The following is a 17,912-nucleotide window of genomic DNA, read 5'->3' on the forward strand; positions in this document are numbered from 1 at the left end:
TTTTTAAGGTCTATGAAACCTTAAAACTATTGGTAGCAAGTAGTAAGAAGATTTTTTCGAAATTAAAAAAAATGAATTTTTATTTAATTTTTTTAATAAAATAAATCAGTAAATAAATGAATATGCCGGAAGGAAATAAATATAACTATGCAGATAAATACTGCAACAAGTGTGGAGTGGACATCACTTATAAGAATTGGTCCAGGCACTTGAAGTCAAAGATTCATCTTAAGAATGACCCAAACAATGAAGAGAAGGAGGAGAAGAAGAAGAATAAAATATACCGCGAAGATCTTAAGATCTTGGCTAAGGATTATAATCTTAGTGGTGTTTCGAAAATGAAGAAATCGCAACTTAAAGAAGCTTTGGAAAAGACTAAGGACATGTTGTATAAGAAGCAGGATTTGGAAAAGCTAAGGGTACCACAGCTGCGAGAGATTGGAAGAAATAATAACATTAAGGCGACTGTTAGGATGAGGAAGGTTGAAATAATTGAATCCATTTTGAAGACGCAAGACATTGTCTTTCGTAATAAGGTAGCTCAAGAGTTAGGCTTTCACGAAGACTTGATAGAACCACCCAAGGAAGAAAGAAAACCACCCTACAAGATCACTGAAACAAACTCACGGTTCATTAAGAAATTTAATGCCACTGAAGTAGACTACACCATTAAAGTTGATAAGTTAATGCAAGTTGAGAACGCCATCAACGCAATGATTAAACTAGCCAAAGAGAAAGGAAACTATAAAAAAGGAGACAAATTAACAGTAGTAGCAAGCAACCCAAATTTTCCCCACGACATTTCGACTGTGGTACAATCTAATGTTAACGCCAGATCATTCATGAGTCATATCGGTAGAATTCTATCTTCTAACGAGAACTTAAATATCACACAGACCAGGTTCAATATTAAGATTCTGAATGTACCTAGAGGTCAAGGCAGGTCGAAAATTATAAATCTGTCTGAAGATGTGAGAACAAAAAGATGCATCACCCAAATAAAGAACAAAGATAACTTGTGCTGCCCACGAGCCATAGTAACAGCCCTGACCTACCACACAAATGAGGTTCTCGGTAGGCAACTGAGTCCCATGGATATTAAACATGTCAGAGGCGGCAGACGCATTCAAACGGAGTTAACTGAAGAGTTGTGCAAGAGGCTAGGAAACTACAACGAGGAAGGTTTCACACTTGAAGATATTAAAAATGTAGAAAAATTATTGAATATTCAAATAAAGGTTGTGTGTGCCGAAAATTTTAATTCTGTTATATACTCAGGAGAAGAAAGAGAAACCAAAATTTATCTATACAAAAATGGGAACCATTTTGACGTCATAAACAGTATGAAAGCTTTTCTGGGAAGCTGTTATTACTGCAATAAGTGCGACTCACCTTACAATAATAAAGACAAACATAAGTGTAAAACGAAGGGAAATGTGTGTATTCTGTGCAAGAAACCTGCGCACTCCCCTGAAGAAAAGAATAAGGTTTATTGTAAGGAATGTAACAGGTATTGTTACAACCAGGAATGCTTAGATAACCATTCAGAAGTTTGTAACACAGTTTATAAATGTAGAGGATGTAATTTAATTTTATCGAGATCTAAAGAGCATAAATGCGGATACTCCTTTTGCTACAATTGTATGGAACCTTATAAGACTGGTGAACATCAATGCTACATACAACATAAACATCAGAAAGGCGGAAGGTGTGAAAGTCGGTGTATTTGTAAGGCTACCGATAAGGAGAGTTTTTTGGAACACTTTGTAGCTAAAAACAAGGATAAACTTCTCAAAAATGTTAAGCTCACTACCCTTCAAAGACAATTTGGTAATGGAGATATTTCAGAACAAGAGTATAAAGTACTCTACAATAATACACTGACTGAAATTATAACATTATTAAATGGTTGCCATTACACAGAAAAGTATATCTGGTTCGACTATGAAGCTGAGCAAGATACTGGAGTGCACATCCCCAACCTCGTAGTAGCCCACTATATTGACGGTACCAAAGTTTCCTTCAAAACAAATGAAGAGTTCTGCAAGTGGTTGATTTCTAAGAACCACCAAGGGTACACGGCTATTGCACACAATGCGAAAGGCTATGACTCACAATTCATTTTAAAATACTGTATAGAGAATACGTTGAAACCATACACTATATACAATGGAACAAAGTTGATGATGCTAGAGGTAAACGGACTAATAAGCATTATTGATAGCCACAATTTCGTAGCTTCTCCTTTGAGTGACTTCCCTAAAACATTCGGGCTGAAAGAACTTAAGAAGGGTTACTTCCCACATTTCTTCAACACAAGAGACAATCAGACTTATGTAGGACCTATTCCTGAGACCAAATACTATGGCGTGGACACGATGAAGACAAAAGCTAGAAAAGAGTTTCTTGAGTGGTATCATCAAAAGGTTAAAGAAAATTATATATTTGACTTTCAAAAAGAATTTATGGATTATTGTAACTCTGATGTAGATATTCTGCGTAGAGGTTGTTTAGAACTAAGGAAACAATTTTTGGAAATTGCTAACATAGATCCATTTCAGTACATAACTATTGCAAGTGTTTGTATGGGTATTTATAGGTCCAAGTACCTCCAGGAAAATACTATGGCTGTGATAAAAAGTGACAAGAAAGAAATGTATAGTAAAGAGTCGATAACCTGGCTCAACACCTTCGGGGGTGTACAACACGCTTTGAATGGTGGAGAAGTAACGATTCGTGGGACAAAAGTAGATGGATTCAATAAGGACACTAATACAGTATACCAGTTCCACGGTTGCTTTTGGCATGGATGTCCTGATTGTTATCAAGAAGAGACTATTAACAATGTTAACCATGAGACTATGGGAGACTTGTATGAGAAAACAAAGCGAAGAAGTTACCAAATTAGGGAAGCAGGATACAACCTTGTCGAAATGTGGGAATGCAAGTGGGCTAAGAGTAAAGGATACAACTATACTACTCCAATTGTTGAACCCTTGAACCCTAGAGATGCTTTCTATGGAGGAAGAACAAATGCAAGCAAGCTTAAAGTGTGTGGTAAAAAGCTGAGATACATAGATGTATGCAGCCTCTACCCTACAGTTCAGTATTTTGATTACTATCCTGTCGGTCACCCTATAAAATTATACAAACCTAAGAGGTACAACAAAAATTGGTACGGTTTGATTAAGTGCAAAGTATTACCACCGCGCAAGCTGTATCATCCTGTTTTGCCTATTAAAAAGGATAAGTTGATATTTGGGTTGTGTGGAAAGTGTATTGAGGAAAAATGTGGTGCTTGTCAGCACACAGACGATGAAAGGGTGATAATAGGAACGTGGACTACAGATGAAGTGAAGAAAGCTATAGAGAAGGGGTATAAAGTGGTACAAGTATACGAGGTTTGGCATTTTGAAGAAAGAAGTAATGATCTATTTAAAGGATACGTTAAGGACTTTATGAAAATTAAGCTAGAAACGAGTGGGTGGAAAGAAGACTTTGAAACTATTGAAGAGTACACCACAGCGGTTAAGGAACGTCTTGATATCGATCCGAATCCCGAAGAAGTGGTTCCGAATCCTGGTAAGCGTGCCGTTTCAAAGATTTGCTTAAACTCATTGTGGGGTAAATTCGCTCAAAGACAGAACTTGACCCAAAGTGAATACGTAGTGGATGTAGAGAGGTGGTACAAAATAATGTTAGATGATAGGGTTGATATAAGCAATATGATTTTTATTAATGATAATATTGTACAAGTCACCTATAAGTACAAAGATAATTTCGTTGAAGACTCCTACTCAACCAATGTGTTTATAGCAGCATTTACAACTTCTAATGCGCGCCTACGGCTTTATGATATGCTAGACAGGCTAGGGTCAAATGTGGTCTACTACGATACTGATAGTATTGTTTATATTGATGATGGTACCAACACTGTTGAAACAGGCTGTATGTTGGGGGAGTGGACTGACGAACTGGGTAAGGATGATTATATCACAGACTGGATTTCTACAGGACCTAAGAGTTACGGGTACATGACATACAAAGGAAAGGAGACAATGAAGGTAAAAGGTTTCACGTTAAACTATGAAAACTCTAAAGCATTGAACATCAAAACTATGAAAAATATTGTGGATAAGGACATCGATAAGGTTAAATTGAAATATAAAATGATTACAAGAGATACAAAATCTAAACGCTTGATTAATAAGGATGTTAGTAAAGAATTCAAATTCGATTATGATAAAAGAATGATTGAGTCTGAGGTCAATGGTATGATTGAAACATATCCTTGGGGATATTAAATAACAAAAGAAATAGCAAAGTAAGATAGACACAACCTTAAAACAGATTAAGATAAATAGACAAGTTAAGGTTAAATGAGGCTATAATTGGTAAGATAAGTTAAGGTAAGGTTTCACCTTACATAAGATTAATATAGGTAAAATAAGTTAAGGTAGACACAAACCACAATGTTAAATAAGATTAAGATAATTTTTTATGGTTAATAGGACTTTAAAAAAGTGTTGGTTAAGTATAGGAATAATTCTTGAAAAAATCTTCGATTACATTTTAAGGTTAAGATTAACCATTATTTGTACCACATTTTATTTCACATTTGTGAAATTATTTATTTAAATAAAATGGATGGTTCTCACCACACATTTAATACTTTTTAAATCTTGTTTAAGATTAAGATTAGCCACACTCTTTCTCAACATTTTTGAATGTTTTTTATGATGACTTTGAACCATATTTTACTCATATTTTTCAAGAAAACTTTGTGAATTTTTTATGGTTGATCTTAATGATAACTTTAGATTACGTTTTAAGGTTACTTTGAACCATGAATTGTTTCACAATTCTCCAGAAATTTTTATGGTTAGTTTTCACCTTAAAGAAGATTTACTTTTAGAAACCTCATTGCACAGGGTATGGTTGGTTAAAATCTTAAATAAGATTTAAAAACAAAATGCGTTTAAGGTAAGATTTAAGGTTAAACACGATTATCCAACAGATAAGTAAAATAATTTTTAAGGCTAAATGGGACCTTAAAAGTTAATTAAAGTTATGGTTGAATTTAACCCTAGAAGAGGGGGTGGTCCCAAGTGACCCACATACTACTGGTGATATCCACCGATGCACCACCGTGTGCAGTTGTCGTTTTTCGTGAATACGAATGGGCGTTCCACCTTCTGCATTCAAAAACTGTCACACAACGCTGCCTAATACGGACATCGATAATGGCCATTTTGCAAGCGACTAAAATGTAGGCATCTGGTGAGGCAGAAAGTTACTATGGCAGTAGTCTGAAAAAAAAAGCATTCAGTTATAGCGCAACATTAATTAGTTCACTTCCAAAACTGTATTAAACGAGAATGAGTTAGGTAGCATTCATTCTGGAATGACCTCCTTACACAATACACAATGAAACACAAATAATTTGTACCTCATCGCTTAACGGTAAAAAATTCTACTTCTCTCATACAAAAATCGACAATATTCTTGTAATCACATTTTGTGGTTCTAAACATCACCGGGTTCAGTACACATGAAATATGAATAATAACGTCTCGCGTCACCGAAAATTTTATATTTTATTAAGTCACACAACGCATTTCGGATCCAGTGTGCCCATTAACGTTTTACCTAACCTTTTGCTAAGCCCTTCACTCAATCTAAGCCGTTCTTTTATTGGCATATATGAAATGGTTCCATTGCCGCGCAACCATCTTATCTATACTCTTCCTCTTATCAAATTTCAATTATGGTGCGAATGTTAAACGATTCAGTACCTTTCCTACTGTTGCAGGCCATTAATAATAGATACCCTGTGCTTCGTATTATTCATATTACAAGCCAGAGACCTATTTTACTGATTGCTGTAATTAAATGATTTTATTAGTCCCTTAATGGTATTTTTGTAAAACATTGAGATATTTTGTGCAATACACGATAGTCAAGAACACTGTTTCCGAAAGTATGTGGACATTTCGATTTTAAATCCCATTACGACTTCACTAGCGTGTTTGTAGACTTGCCTAGTTATACTACTTGAGTCTACATATACGATGAGCAGAAAAGTACTCATTATTTAACTTTAACTTGCGCTTATTTTAAGTACTCGTATGTGACTCGGTGAATATCACGTTAATCATCTGGAGCAAAATCACATATTCAGTTGTATACGGGGTCATCAACTGTCGTATAGCTTAACACATCAAGACGTTACTTAACTACTTAGGATAGCAGTTTATTCATACAATACAGAACACAGCTGGAAACGTTTGCTTTTCACCAAGATGACGCGAAACGTGCGTTCCTATTGTGAGAGGGTTACATGTTAACCTTATAAATTCTCAATAGTGGAAAACTTCCAAAAGGGTCCTGCCAGACCATTTTAACATCCTTAATGTCAGCAAACGTTGACAGCTTATGGTGCAACTGCACATCATTTAACTCTATGCACACACCACCTGCTATATCCCACAGATAGAGCATCATATGAAATGATCAAAATGATGCTTTTTATGTAGTGCCAGATGGTAGCGTGATAAAGTAGCATAACACATGTAAAGTGATAATTAAACGGCTTTTTTTAATTATTAAAATAGCCATCAGTAGCGGAAGGTGCCTGTTACTTCAAGCTTTGTGGTTTTATGCGGGTGTATTGCTGTATGCTCGAGCAGATGAAGAGAGTAACAATTCATCTGATTGTGTAATGTTACCAAACTGGTTTCTGTCTACTCTCTGATCTGTTAAGTTTAACTCATATGTTGTGCAATATCCAGCCCACGGGTGAGCGATTTATGTGAAAAGACAGAACTGCAGGCAAGCTTTCAGGAGATTTTGACGGATTGTACCTGCCGATATCAAGCGTGCCGTTTTCCACTAACATGCAGGCCACGTCTTTGGGTTCCGAGCAGAGGACTCGAACCATAGTGCGTAAGTTAAACCGCTGGATTTTCGTGATTTATCCTGTACTGCATGCTCAACAGACCAGATATCTCAGACGACATATTTCTGTAGTTTCGACTATGTGCCGCAGTAAGTAATGTGTACGGTGCAGCGATTTTACGAATTCTTTCTTATGGTGAATTTTTGAATTTTTTTTTTTTATTCATGAAAGTTGAGGTGAAGTTATTATGCACGACAAAAGGAAGAAATTTGGGGCAGACACCGGCGACTTATACGCCACGCGCTCATACATTTCTCAAAAGAAATATTGGTCAGTGGATTGCCGAATATCAGAACACTGCCACATCGGTCTGATTCAGAGACGTGGGAACTCCTTTGAGATTATTGAAATGTCGACATACTAGAAATACGGTGTTCTTGATCCTTTGTCAAGTAGAGTAACTTTAAATACCGGTAAAATAATGGTCGTAACACAGTTAAGGGTGATATAATATTGAACAGAGTGCAAACAATTTTTTATTGACTCTCGCCGGCGAGTTTGATTACGTAAGGAGTCATCAAAGGAGTGATCAAAAAATTGTGTTTGAGGGCGTTTCCATTTAAGTGTTTATGGAAGGAAGCGGGGCTTCAGTGCACATTTGTAAACACTAACATGTAGGCGACGGATCTGTGTAGGATTAATGTCTTCCCGAAGTGCACGCCGTAAATGCACAAATGTGAATTATGTCGACGTTACTACCAAACGCATACAAACAGAATAATTGCGATGTTATTCTTTCCATAGCTGCCGAAACCAACGCTCTCAGACACTCTTCGGCTAATGAACAACACTTCACCCGTCGTCCCCTCGTCCTAAGAAGTTCAAGGGTCAGCAGTTTTCTGTTTTGGTTACCGATGCCCATTGCTTGAAGATTTCACTGACCCTAGTGTCTTAACCATTGGGGAACGGTAATGCGCAACTCTGGAGAAATGACGGCACGTTATCAAGGCGAAATATCCGCATGATCGCCTGTTCTGGCTTGATGATGACACACATTTCAATATCGAAAATGTCGTAACGCAGAATTATTGGTGTCGTGGGGTTTCCTACCGTTGGGTTTCCTACAAGCAGTGGCCCGGCCCGGCCAAACAAATCGAGGCTCCCTTGCTGCTCCCTCCCAACCTCCTCACCACACAGGAGTTCTAGGAGAGCTTCAAACGCAAACGGAAGGAAGTCCCACATTGCTTATCATCTTCATTTTGTGTCATGATAATTTACAAGGTATAACGTTATTTTACGTAACACTGAAAGTGACCGTTGCTCTTATTTAATAGCTATGTTGCCCCTTACACGACTGAACTCATTACGTGATTTCTGTTGTTCGAATCTATTACTTATGTTTCGCAACTAGGTCGGCATAGAGCGAGCGGGATGTTTAAAAAAGAATCTCTATTTCCCAAACCAAGAGGATGGTCACTGTCTACATAAAACTTCGTTCAGTGCGTTGTGGAGGGTACTTTACTTACGGATTTCAATAAAATCCACAGTGTTGCTCCGATCTTGATGAAGTTTGTACATTCTATCTTGAAAACAATGGGAAGCTCACCGTCTACGTGAAATTTCATACGGTGTATTGCGGAGGGTACCTTACAACTGAGTTACACACCGATCGACTGTTAGCTTGGGAGTTGGCACATGTATGTATGTTTTCGTGGTGAAGGCATTTATACAAGTCAACGTATGCTGGATGGCGGAAAGCTGGCCTATCTTTAAATATCGTTTCGTCAGTCATCATGAAAGTTGGCAGATATACATATTTTTTCATAGATGGGGAAAGAGCAGATGGTACGATGGAGGCGGAGGAGGAGATATACGGAGAGAGGAGAACGTGATGGAGTCGGGGAGGAGGGTGGAGGTTGGCTGGTTCAAATGGCTCTGAGCACTATGGGACTTAACTTCTGTGGTCATCAGTCCCCTAGAACTTAGAACTACTTAAACCTAGCTAACCTAAGGACATCACACACATCCATGCCCGAGGCAGGATTCGAACCTGCGACCGTAGCGGTTGCGCGATTCCAGAATGTAGCGCCTAGAACCCCTCGGAAACTAGGCCAGAGGAGAGGAGGTGCATCAAGAGAAGTGAGAGAAGCAGATTAAGAGAGAGGGAGCAGCAGGTAAACAGAGAACGGGAATTACTTATGAAACACTGTAATAAATACATGAATGAGGGGTGTTATTGTGAATTTGATGTACTATTAAAAAAAAGCGAAGGAGGAGGTGGACAGAGACGGAAAGATGAATGGAGAAGGAGAGGAGGATGGAGAGGAGGAGGAAGTGCTGTGAGAGAGGAAAGCAGATGGAGGAGATGGAAAGAGAGACGGATGGGCGGAAGGAGGAGGTGGATAGAGAGACGAGATAGGACTAAATGGACAAGAGAGAAGAGGGAAGAGGGGATGAACTGATATAAAACTGCGGTGAATAAATATACGAGCAACGCACGGTTTACTGTTAGTAATTAGATAAAGATTTACGTGACAGTGGACGTGTTCATCTGAAAGGAATTATAGAATATTTTCCGATGGTTAAATGCGGCGTATAAAGTCTCGATAACTAGAGTGTTGTTCTAGATGTATAGAGATGATTAAATTAGTGCTTAATATAGATGACTCCACCAAAATTCACCTAGTTGGAATTTCGTCTTTATAAAATGAACTACATAACAATCAGCTTTGAAATGCTCCTGTTGGAGCACAGTAAAGTCAAATATGATAGTGTTCAAAAGACTGTGACAGAAAATTAGGCAATCAGCTGTCTGAGTCCTCATTCCTCCTTCCTCACCAAAAATTCTGGAAGCTTCACAGGACGAGTGACCATGTTATATTAAAAATTTTCCTATGTAAAATTTCAGTTTTGTTGAGTTATAAATTCATAAAATAGCTGATTTTGTAATAGAACTTTAGAAATACCGTTAAAAGCGTACTTTTGTGAATGAGATCAGCCAAATACAAATAATTAGTTTCGTATGACATATATGACGAAACTCCATAATCGGCAAGTTAACTTTGCGAAATTATTGATGCTAGTAAAATGTGTGCTATATTTACACATTCCGTTTTAAAACAACAATAATTTTAAGGCCCACAGCAATTTCTAGAATTTTTCACACAGAACATCACGGTTAATTTTTTATTATCCAACTATTCGACTCTCTAGTCCTATTACGTGGTGACGCTCTTGTTTCCGACTGCAAATAAATATCGTAACCCTGAACTTTCCGACTGACCTGAAAATAAGAACATCCCTTCACATTTTATCCAGGCTTAGGATTGGCTATGCACGTAGTACATAGGCATGTTTAAATGTTTTTTGTTTCATTTTATTTATTTATATTTATTTTGTTTCTGTTGTTGTTTACTTAGTTGTTGTTATTGTTCTTGTTCAACACTACAGTAGCAAATTTATAACCTTTTTTCTTATCAATCGTAGACAGTGACAATGTTAAGTGGAAGATGTGCCCATCTCTATTACAGGTATTTTCCCATGTATGGTCCCAACATTCACTACACTGACACATATAAGCTGATTGATACCTAAAAACATTTTTTTTCTTTTTCCATTTTGGATAGCAAACAATCCCATACTAAAATTGTAGTGACCATTGTCTAAACACAAAAAAAGTTTGTCTGTTTTATGGTGGACCACTGAAACGAGTTACTAAAAGAATTTATAAGCATACAAAACTTATCCTCGCGGCGCTTAGTAGACCCCAACCGAGCGCCTCCCGAGGTGGCGGAGAGGGGACTGCCTCCTAGATATAGGTGGTACCGAGGAAATGAAATACTCTGGGCGGACCAAAACTACCAGTAGTGTCTTTTCCCGCAGGGTCTGCTCCACATGTCAGTGGCGGCCTCAACCAACCTCCTTATCTGCAAAGTCAGGTTGTACATCAGGATGGTGCAACGAGAAAAATCTCATTACCCCGGCCCCCAGTCAATAGACCGGGATCGTCGTGAGCATCGGATTCCGGGGGCTCACGGACATCATGAGAAGAATCGGAGCTTCTCAAACTCCCTCAAGACCAAACGCAAACACTAAATCGGCACACTCAACGTTAACACACTGATGAACACAGGAAAGATGAAGCAACTGACAGACACTCTTGAAAAATTTCAAATCAAAATATGTGCACTGCAAGATACACGATTCACAGACGAAGACCATTTCATCACCGAGAATTTCAGAATATACAAAGGAAAACCATCGAGACAACTGAAAAACCTAAGGCTTTTTGGCACCAAACGAAAGAATCAGCACCATCACAGTGAAATCAGCCAACAAATCCCACACAATAATCAACGCACATGCAACGACTAATAACTACAACAGGAAAAACCCGGGCGAAATTGATGACTTCTGGAAGCCAATGGAAGGAACTATCAGAAAAATTCCTGCACATAGAATCAAAAAAATACTAGGAGACTTCAACGCTAAACTCGGAAAATAAAAGATATACAGACATACCGCAGGAAAACATACTCCACGCAAGGACACAAACAAAAACGGGAAACACCTGATAGACTTTTGCAAAAGCCACGACCTCGCCATTATGTCAACAAAATTCAAGAAACCAACACGGAAACTTACCACATGGGAATTCTCCAACGGGAAGCAAGAACTACAAATCGACCACTTAATAGTCCAGAAAGACTCACAAAAAGAAATTTTGAACATAGACACACGTAAAGTCTATTTCGACTCAGACCACCACCTACATGTCAGGATTCGTCTTTTGCGCAAGAAAAAGCTTCAGAAGAACAAATTTGTTAGATCAGCTCCAGAATACCTTATTTTAAAGCAGACACAAATATTAGACAAAATTAAAATAGAGAAACGACAGCCTGGACACAACTTTCAGGAAGATTCCGAGAGGCCACGAAACTAGCACAAGCACCACACACAAGGAAACACCATTGGTGGAACCACACATGTAACCAAGCTACTGACCAACAATCAGTGCATGGAAAAAGTTTAGTAGCCATAAATCCTAAGAGAATTGGAAAAACTCCCTGAAAACACAAAAGCAGTCAAGCAAAATCGTTCGCAGTGACAAACGACAGTATGATAAACGGCGACTGAGGGAGATCGAATCGGACTTCATGAAGAACAATACAAGAAACTTCTACAGAACGTTAAGAGAAAGTATGACTGGATATCAGCCACCCAACTTGTGCTTCAGAAGAGCGGATGGAAACCTAGAAACCAATACCAAAATTAATTGTGACATTCTGGCAATATACTTTGAAAAAGTGTTCAACATGGACCCCCCCTATGGAAGACATGATGACAGAAACGAGCACGTACAATCCAGATAGTGAACCTCCAACTCTAGAAGAAGTTAAAGAAATAATCAAGTCACTCAAGAATCGTACAGCACAAGGAGAAGACGGCATCATTGGGGAAATCTGAAAGTTACAAGACCCAGAACTCACCAAAGACATCCACAGGATCTTGGAAGATATCTGGAAGACCATGAAAATTCCTGACGGCTGTAAAACTGCCCTGATACACCCACTACACAAGAAAGGTGACAAGACTGACCCAATCAACTACAGAGGAATATCCCTACTATCGGTCACATACAAGATCCTGTCTAAAGCTTTACTAAACAGACTAGAATGCCAGACCGACCACTTGACTGCGGAATAACAAGCAGGCTTCCATAAAGGGCGGACTTATGCGGAACAAATTTGGAACCTGAAAATGATTTTACAACACAAACATAACCTCATCATTACCTTTGTCGACTTCAAAAAGGCGTACGACTCTATCGACGGGAAAACTCTCTTCAAAATTCTAGCAGAATACAAAGTAGACAACAAAACACAGGCTATCATAGAGGAAACTTTAACCAACACGACCTCCGAAGTAAAGTTCTGTGGGGAACTACCAGGGCCCTTAGAAATTCGCACAGGTGTCCGACAAGGCGAAAGCCTATCACCTCTCCTTTTCAATCTGATGTTAGATAAGGTAATAAAAGAATGGGAAACATCACAACAGGGGATGACCTTAGGAAACCTACAGATTAAATGCCTGACTTTTGCAGACGATTTGGCGATTGTCACGAAAGGTATAAAAGAAACGAAAGACAGTATTGAAAAGCTATACGAAATCGCTTCCAAAACTGGATTACATATCTCTTACGAAAAGACACAGTTTATGAGCACAAAGAAACTCTCATCTCTGAACGCAAAGTATGGCATGATTTACAAAACGGCAAACTTCAAATACCTCGGTGAAAAACTACAAATGAGTGGACATAACAGAAACTCAAACGAAGAAAGAAAAACTAAACTGGACAAGGCGTACAAAGTAGTGTGGAATCATTACAACAAGAAGTCTATCTCACAAAAAGCCAAATTACGCCACTACGACACGGTGGTGCTCCCTGAGGCACTATATGCTGCAGAGACCACACTAATCGTAGGGCATAAATGTATCAGATAACTAGAAAAAGTAGTAAGGAAAATACTTAGGAAAATATTCAACAATGGAATATGGATCAAGAAACCTGCAGAGGAACTATACAAACATACGGAGACAATCACAGAAAAGATTAGAAAACGCAGACTACAACTGTATGGACACCTACACAGAATACCATCACACAGACTGACCAAACAGATCTTTGACTGAGTAACCACTAGAAACAACAAATGGGTGGCAGAGGTAAAAAACGACCTGAATCAACTCAACATAATAGCAGACACAATAAGGGACAGAATAAAATTCACGAACATCATTAGGAAAAATAAACTACATGAGACAAAATGTGACAAACGATCAGGTGTAAAATGGTCCGAAGAACGCAGGGAAGATCACAGCCGGAAGATGAAAGAAATGTGGGCAACCAAAACGGAAATCAAGATGAATCCGAAGACACAAAGCCGACAAGTAGCATGGACAGAGGAACGGAAACAGAAAGACAATGAGGGTACTTTGGGTAGCAAGGAAGGCAACAAAAGGAACTGGTCATGTAGTTTAGTCCAAATGCGCTCTTTTAGGGCAAAACAGCAATAATAATAATAATAATAATAATAATAATAATAATAAAACTTATTAAACGAATTATCTACAAATGTGGGCACGATATGCAACTTAATTCCTGACGACATATTAACATACATTTTGCAGAAGTTCAGAATTACTGAAATTTAAGGATTTCAAGAGCAATTGATCACCTATGGCCAAGAGATGGAGCAGGAGAAATTATCATATCGAGATCAGTCCAGAAGCAGTAGGAGAGGCCAGAATATCATGTTTGGTCATTTAATGATACAAATTTAAGTAAATGTATGTGTGTTGCTGGATATTGGGAAGCTTCGATTATCCTGTAGCCATCTGGTAATAATGAGTGAATTTACAGATTACTGTTCAAGAATTTCCACCAAGTTTTACTTGTCTTCTCAATTCGTCACTGAGGTTGTTCTTTGTCATTGATTTCCGACGTGGTAGAGATTAGGTTGTGAAATTTTTTATTAATTCTTAAGTTAGTTTCATGTGTGATGCTGGATACGTTTTTGAATGTAGCTTTCATTATGACACTATTTAGTTTGTATTTTACTTGTGTACAGAGATGGATGATAAAACTATATTGTGCTGCAACAGAAGAAATTAACAGCAGCACTAACAGAAGACAAAGGCGCCTTACACCTCTTCGCTCCATCTGGAGAGCGGAGGAAGTAATATTGAGAAAAAATTTCAGATATGTGAAAGTAATGTAAAAACTGAGCTTCTATATCGTTGTTAAACATGGAAAGTGAGAAGGCAGCCAGTACATAACTGTGATACATTCAGCAACTGATATCTGAGGGACGGATATGGTGGCCAAATGTCATGTTTAACGAAACACTCTGGGAAAGAACCAGCTAGAAGCCAAATAAGCTGCAAATAAGAAGCAGAAAGTGGAGATTGTTAGAATATTCACTTAGGACACTCAATGAACATATTGCGAAGGAAGCTCTTCATTGAGTGCTGCATGGACGATGGAGACGAGGCAGGTCTAAAATGAGATGTAGACGACCAGTTGAAGCAGAAGGTCAATAGCAAATATATATATAAAATGGCCGTGAATTACCGTAGTTTATATGGTGTATTATTCTCAACAAGTTGGTGAATGTGATATGGTGTGTTTTAAACAACTAGTTATATTGTTGCACGCTTAGGGGTAGATAGACGCATTATATCCCTGCGAGTACATGACTCTGAGCCATATAGGAGCGTTTCACTCCTCACTGTTCCATGCTACGTTATTTGCCCTTTTATCCATTTAACTGTGTGACCTACCTTTTTCTATTGCGTTTACACTCTGGCTGTACTCCAATTAGGTTATTAGCGTTTTACTATTATCTTATATTTTTCACAAAGCCTAAGTACATTTTAGAGTAAATGCTTAAATTGGACTGTGGCTTTTAAAACTGAACAGGCTTGATATTTCATCCATCTTGCTTGAGGCTCAACTAACATATAACTTTATTAATTTTAGTTCTATTTATTATTTCGATGATAGTAACACTGTTATTGACAAGATTGTTGCTGTGTTGAGTGACAAAACCTAATTAGGAATTTGTTGAATATAAAAAGACAATAATTATTTCTCATAAACTTTTATAATGTTGCATACTATTAGTCATTATGTGGGAAACATGTATACGAATGGTATAATACCAAAAGTAACACCTTCTGAGAACAATTCCAAATGGTCACTAGAAAAGGAAAAAAAAATCTTAAAATTGAATCAAACACAAAAAGCCAAAGATCTTGTAACAAATGAGTGATATATACATATTCGTGTGAGGTTCCAGAAATAATTCTGTTGAAATGTCACTATTTATGATGTACAGCTAATTTTGTCTTCAATAAAGTAATTACATAGAAATGGTGTACTAAGCTAATGATGAACATAATTGAGATGTTGCACTTAGCTGACAAGTAAAAGTGAGAGTATGAAGCAATGATTTTTGTAAGATGTTCGGATTAAAAAGAAATGATTGAAAAATAAATGGACTTCCTTATGATCATGATGACGATAGCATTCTTTTCAACAACTTTATGAACTTTTTAATGCTGGATAGTTGTATGAAATGCTATGATATTTATGATTGGCTTGGCAATGAATAGTCATGTAACATAGAATGATATTTATTTTGATTCATGTTACGCACATTTACTGGAAGTGCATGCAATTTATTTTAGTAAATGAGGGGATGGTTATTGACAAGAAAGATATTAACATGGCAACTATGAATGTTTTTCTACAATGAAGAACGCTTGCCATTTATAGGTAGAGCAGTGAATTAGTGGTAATTAACTGAAGATTATATTATGATAAAATTTTGGTGCCATCTGAATCTTGTTATCAACTGCTGTAATGGACAAACAAGACGTGATAGCTAATAAAAGATGGAAACATTAACGATAATTCAGTGAGATTTAAGGGAGAACCTGTTTACCTTTCACTATGTGTGATCCCCTTATGCTATGGACCTTGAGTGCACAGGGTGCCTCCTCAATATAGTATCCATACCATAGATACAACGAGAATGGAGGGAAATCTGTTGAAATATGAGACAAACATATTTCTCCTGAAGAGAGGGTCTAACCTTTCCGGCAGTTGCATGGCAACACTCTGTGTCATTGGCTGGTCTGGACATGTAACTACAACGAAATCGAACCTGCTGTCATCGTACAGTTAAACAGCTGAAAGCAAGTGGAAACTACAGCTGTAATTTTTTTCTGAGGGTATGCAAATTCAATGTATGTTTAAATGATGTCGTTACCCATTCACACCTCTGGGTGGAGGTATCATGAGAACGATAACTGTCATTCTATAGATTGAGGAGTGTAATATTAGACCGCTAATCAGGTAGGTTAGAAAATTTAAGATGATTGAAGTTAGATATGGTGGAAATTGGTGTAATTCAGAAGCAGGAGGAGGAGCAGCTCTTCTGGTCAGATGATTTCAAGGATATAAATAAAAAATGAAATATGGTAACGGAGGAGTAAGTTTAACAATGAATACCGAAGTAGGAAAGTACTTAAGCTGCCCTGGGCAGGACAGTGAAGGGACTGACACTAAAGCCGTATCTGCCACTGTAGCACCAGTTCATATGATAATTAGTTCTGCAGATGATGAAGACATTGTAGAAATGTGTGATGACACGAACGAAATTATTCAGATAGTTAAGGGAGACTATAATTTAACTGCGATGGCTGGCTGGAATTCGATAGTAGGAAACGAGGAGGAAGCAGCATAGCAGGTGAACATGGACTGGGGGGAGGAATGAAAGAGGAATAGCTTACTAGAATTCTGCACAGAGAATAGTTTAATCATCGCTGACACTTCGTTTCAGACTCATGAGAAAAATAATGTATGCTTGGAAGAGACTTGGAGACACCTTAAGCTTGCAGACTGATAATAGAATGGTAAGACAGATTTTAAAACACAAGACAATACAGGCGCCAGATGCAGACTCTGGTCACAATTTAGTGCTTATCAACTATAGGCTGAAAGTTAAGAAACTGCCAAAATGTAGACATTAAGGAAATGGGAACTGGATAAGGTGGAAGAACCGGGGGTTGCTGACATATTCATAGGGTGCATTAGGCAAGGATGACTGTAACAGGGAAGAGGAATACTGTAGGAGACCAATGAGTAGCTTCGAGAGATGAAATTGGAAGGAAGGCTAGAATTGGCCGTAATTTTGATGATTTATTAACAGCAAAATAGATTTTCGATCACAATATGATCACCTTCAGCGCTTTAGCGTACAAATTAAAGCTCGTAGGCTCTGGTGTCTAGTTATTAGCAGTGATCGTTTCATAACTTCTGTTACTGCTAGTAAGTAGACACCAGTTACCTACGAGCTGTAATTTGTACGAAAAAGCAGTGAAGATGATCATTATGTGATCGAAAATCGATTTTACTGTTAATAAAGCATAATAATTACTGCTGACC

Source organism: Schistocerca gregaria, chromosome 8 (genome assembly GCF_023897955.1).
Source record: "Schistocerca gregaria isolate iqSchGreg1 chromosome 8, iqSchGreg1.2, whole genome shotgun sequence".
Taxonomy (NCBI): domain Eukaryota; kingdom Metazoa; phylum Arthropoda; class Insecta; order Orthoptera; family Acrididae; genus Schistocerca; species Schistocerca gregaria.